At 41.2% G+C, this 3,992-nt stretch overlaps 1 pseudogene; it reads left to right on the plus strand.

The window, feature by feature from the left end:
- The first annotated feature begins 1,809 nt into the window (after nucleotides 1-1,809).
- Nucleotides 1,810-2,965, plus strand: LOC147899760 (uncharacterized; annotated as a pseudogene).
- The last annotated feature ends 1,027 nt before the right edge of the window (nucleotides 2,966-3,992 follow it).

Genomic DNA, 3,992 nt, shown 5'->3' on the forward strand with positions numbered 1-3,992 from the left:
ATAGACTTTTGCATGTTTCTAGCTAGCTCCATAGAGATTATACCAAACTAGATACAAGTGGTAGATGGATAGGTAAATACATAGATAGATGCATAGCTAGATCATTGTAGTATAGCATCTTTGTGGATAGGAGGTAGTGAGGTGTGGTCCATGCCTGTCTTATATATGTTGCTTCAAGTTACAAGGTACAAGTTACAGACTACTATGTCTTATATGTTAATTCTAACACAAAAAAAAGCATGTGTGTGTGTGTGTGTGTGATAGAGAGAGAGAGGGACCATCAAACTCAATTCTGACATTCCAGAATCTCCCACAAACCCCACTATGGCAAACAAGATGCCTAGTCCCACTATGATCTCAAAGGACACCATCCATGTCCAATACATCACCAGATGAGCTCTAACAGGCGGTATGCATCCACAGAGATGCATGTTCAAATGTAGGCACGACAAGTGCTTGCTGGGCTACTGCCTTTGTGACAAGGGTGGGATATATAAAGCTCTTTCATTGTTTTCAAATGTAGGCGCGACAAGTGCTCGCTGGGTTGCTGCCTTTGTGACAAGGGTGGGGTATATAAACAATTATGCATATATATGTATATTTGTTAACATAAAATGCATCTTGTTTGCATATTATGTGTAAGTTGTATATTTGTTAACTTAACATGCATATTATGTTTAGCAAAAGATAAATTTGCTTATTATAAGTGAAGTGTATATTTGAATACATATTAAATTTTAAAGACCAAGCATATATATTCAAAAAGTACATATTCATTGACTATAATATTCAAAAAGTACCTACTCATTCATTGTGATACCTACAAAAAAACTCTTTATCTATCTCCAAAGTTTCCATATACTAAAAAACACAACGCTTATTCATCTAACTTGGACAAGTAGTTGGCCTAATCATCAGAGTAATACTTAGAGGAGCTATCTTTAGAGGCAAAATCAACCTCACCTTGTATAATCAAGAATCAATTGTTATCCAAGTCTACACCTTTGGCTCTCAATTTCTTAGTGACCTTTGTAAAGTTGTTGGCCCAATCATCAAGGTAATACTTAGAGGAGCTATCCTTAAAGGAAACCCTAGTTAAAGTGAAATATAAGCTTGTTATAGGCTCAAAATTACCATCATCCAAGTCAATTATTTCTTAAAAATGTATTAAGACTTGAACCTTATCTAGATTTTGATGATTGCTTGAATTGTGAATCAGATCTACTACTTTGTTCAAGCGCATTGGTTTTGCACACTTGCCAAGACAAACAACATATCATCAATCAGGTTGCTTTTGCCACTGCCCAATAATTGCAAAAGAGCTCTTGCGGAAGGGGCCAACGTGCTGCTCACTAGCGTATGATTTATAGTTCTCCACCATGACCATTTCTCCGATAAAGAGCTTGGTTTATATGCATAAAGCATTGGCAATAGATAGCATGCAGCCTTAGATGCATTAACATGTTTCAATATTGATGTTAGATGCATGTGCATCTAATATGCATCTCATATGTGCAATTAATGTGTGTGTATCTAATATACAAATATGCATAGAAATATGCAAGAATCTTCATGCACTACTGCTTGGAAAAACCCGACCAGCAGGGCTGGCCGACCAGCCCCCCTCCAGCCCCTATATAAGAGGGGCTTCCCTTTCCATTTTGGTGTGTGATTATTAGATCATCCCTCCCCTCTCTTGAGAGCTTGCCTCATACTACTCCAGCCCCATCTCCGGCTGTGGCTTTGCCACTCTTTGCTAGCCATCTATACAGTAAAGATAGTCTTCCTTCATATTCTGTTATCTCTCTCTCTCATCATAGCAGAGTTGGTAGCACTGATGGATGGCGATGTATGGAGAGGCCCTTGGTTTCTATGATTTTCCGGATGATTAGGGCCAAGGCCTCCATCCCACATGAGATTATTCGTGCAGAGCTCGCTGCCCCTCCATTGGTGGTGGAGGCACTCACTCGATCAGTCTCTTTCATGCATCGCACCTGGGCTCTCCCTAGAGACATATATGCTCATTTAGCCCTAGAGTCTTCACGACAGTTGGCATCACAGGGAGATAGATCATGCTGGTATGCACAGATGACATCTTGGTTTGAGCTGCATGGCTTTAGTATGGACAGACTACCTCCTTTTCAGTACTCCCTAGATGCACCCTCCATCTCTTTCACCCGGGCAGACATTACTCGGCTTATCAGGCAGGACTTGACTCAGTTGGATACCAAGAGGACATGGATACAGCCGGCACATGAGCTTGGTACGAAGATGGCTTTCTATAGAGAGCATCTTCTCCAGCTTACAGAGGACGGCTTTGTGATTAGACCCAGCTATATGGATACTCATCTCTCTCATGGGATACGGTGTGCTCTTGGTCAGAAACGCACATCCTCACACCAGCTAGAGATTGAGACAGGCAGATTTAGAGGTGTACCAGCTGAGGCCAGGATTTGTCAGTTGTGCCATATAGAGCCAGAGACAGAGTTACATTACATTTGTCACTGCCCAGTATACTATGAGATACGGGGTCGTTTTCATTGCCTATTCAGAGAGGGCTTCGGACCGCTTTCTAGGGTCATGAAATACCAGGATCAGAGATGTCTCGGACACTCTACTTATTGGAGTTGCGTAGACACAGAGAGGATCTCTTGAGGAGGGGCTCAGAGAGGGAGACACAGCACCAGAGGCACATTACAGACTACTTTCAGCCACTACTTTCAGCCACCACAGATTGAAGAGTCAGATCAGCAGGCTCCACAATATACCTCGACTAGATGATCGATCGGTGGAGTTGGGACGGTCTCGCCGCCCTAGGATGAGGGGCCCATCTCGACACCATCGGAGACTACGACAGAGGATCCACACCATACCAGCACGGCATGGGAGTCGTCCAGCCAGAGTTCTCACCATGGAGGACATTGATGCTATCCGCCATCAGCCGATGAGAGCGATCTTTGGATAATTGATGTATATGGTGTCTAGAGAGCTCTTGGATGTATCCTCTTCTCCTCTCCCAGATACTACTCTTCTCCTCTCCTAGATACTACACATTAGGACCTCCCCTACTACCTTTTTCAGTTCAGTTTTTTAGTTAGATTTTTAGTTCTTTTAGCTTTCAGCTTTTACAGACTTTGTATCAGATCCACCACATTTGTAAACTTTTGGTCTCATAGGTCATTTTGGCCTTTTGAAGACGTTAATATATATATCATATCTCTCTGTTCTAGGGTTTTCATCTGCATTTTAGGGTTTTCGAATTGTTTTTAGAGTTTTTCCTTGCTGATTCAAAAACATCATTTGCAGCCTAATAAATGTCATAACCAGCCAAGGGAAATTCTAATTTTTCATCAAAAACAACATCCCGGGCTGATTATAATCTTCTTTGAATTGGGGTTATACAATCTGTAGCCTTTGCTCTCATGACTGTACCCCACAAAAATGCATTTAGTGGCTTTGTCATCCAACTTCCTGCACAACTCTTTGGGTATAAGGTCACAACCACTTCAATGGCGTGGTCCACACCCCTCAATGGTGGCAAACCCGAAGGTAAGTCATTAGGAAAAACATCCTTGAAATCAGTCATGATTTCTTGGAGTAACACAGATTCATCCAAATCGTGTAATTCTATCGAAGACAAGCAAACACTCTGCCGGAATTCAGTAACCATAGTGCCAAAAACAATAGAATCATCTAAAATAGACAGAAGACAACGATATAAATCAACATCAAGAGTTTTAATATCTTTAAATATTTCAAGAGCGGAAACAACAGGAATAGCAAATCCATTATTTACAGAAACATTTTTACAAAGTGACACCGCTACATGCAAATAATTGTCTTTAACAAACACCAAGGAGTGATGTACATAGTCTATATACAATGAGTCTTGTTTATCATAAAACCAAGAAACTGCTAAGATAACATCCGCGCGGTCGAGACGCATGATATGAAAATCAAGAGTCTCCCTGTAAATCCGCTAACTCCAGCTC

Source organism: Dipteris shenzhenensis, chromosome 8 (assembly GCF_047967505.1).
Source record: "Dipteris shenzhenensis isolate YYH24624 ecotype China chromosome 8, Dip_SZ_1.0, whole genome shotgun sequence".
NCBI classification, from domain to species: Eukaryota; Viridiplantae; Streptophyta; class Polypodiopsida; order Gleicheniales; family Dipteridaceae; genus Dipteris; species Dipteris shenzhenensis.